The following is a 1231-nucleotide window of genomic DNA, read 5'->3' on the forward strand; positions in this document are numbered from 1 at the left end:
TCTCCTATGAAGTTTTCCTAGAAAAACTCCTATTCCTTCTGTTACTCTTCTTAACACACTACAATTTACTTCTGAATATTTTACTTGCCAAATAGTTGGAAAGGACTATTGGTTTTAAAAAAAGCCCCAATCAATACAGATTAGTATATCTTTAAAATATCACAGATAAATCTGAAAAGTTATCCTGGATCTTGCTGTTTCTGTAGCTGGACAACTTAGATCTATTCATCAGCCTGATGAACTGTTCCCTTTTCAGAAACATAGATTTTCCAAAAATTCTCTACATCCTAGTTTTTAGCTGTTGTGGCTTGCTGAATCAAAGCAGCTGAGTTTGATACAAGTTCAATGTCATTTCCTTCAAGAATTAATTCATCTTTCTGGGCTTGAGATACTGAACAAGCAACACCTGGCTTCATCTGAATGCTGCAAATGTATTTTTCACCCAAGAAATTTTGGATTCCAAAAAGAGAACCATTCCCCTAAATAACAACTTTGATAGGGAAGTGAGCATACACAGACCTCATCTTGTAACAAAAGTACAATGTAATGCCCTTGACTGTGTTCTGTATGTGACTACAGATAGTATGAACAGTAGCTACTTGTTTTCCATCTCCCACCATTTGTCACCTTGGAGCCTCTTCTGTTTCTTTCAAAGGAGACTGACTTCTACATTGATGTGATTGAAGTCCCTTTTCAGGGTTCCTCTGGGGCCATTCACAATAAAAGTGCATCCCTTCAGAATGATGTCGACATTTTCTGGAATGTCAGCAATCTGATTGCTGAGAATGGTCTTCATTCTCACAGTAGATGTGGCAAAGAGCAACATGAAGGAATATTTCATTGATAAATTTATGTGCATATCTAATAAACACATAATAAGTTTTTCAACATCATTAGCCACCATTAGCATTTGTTTAACACGAATTAAGGCAATGTTGAGACATCACTACAAACCTATTAGAACAGCTAACAGAATAAAATGAAACAGTGGCAATATTAAATGGCACTGAGATGCAGATAAACTAGATCTTATGCATCACAGGTGGTACAACTATTCTAGAAAATATTTTGACAATTTCTTTAAACCTAAACATGTAGTTACCATATGACCCATATGCATTTACCAAATGGCCTTCTACATTTTTATCTCAGAGAAATGAAAACCTACTTGTACGTAATTGTTTATACCAGTTTTTTTGCAGTAGCCAAAAAGTGGAAATGTCAAAATGTC

The 1231-nt window shown here is 35.3% G+C and overlaps 1 pseudogene; it reads right to left on the bottom strand.

Moving 5' to 3' along the window:
• Positions 1-221: 221 nt before the first annotated feature.
• LOC120247207 lies at positions 222-796 on the bottom strand (annotated as a pseudogene).
• Positions 797-1231: the final 435 nt, after the last annotated feature.

Source organism: Hyaena hyaena, unplaced genomic scaffold (genome assembly GCF_003009895.1).
Source record: "Hyaena hyaena isolate Hyena2069 unplaced genomic scaffold, ASM300989v1 scaffold_508, whole genome shotgun sequence".
Classification (NCBI taxonomy): domain Eukaryota; kingdom Metazoa; phylum Chordata; class Mammalia; order Carnivora; family Hyaenidae; genus Hyaena; species Hyaena hyaena.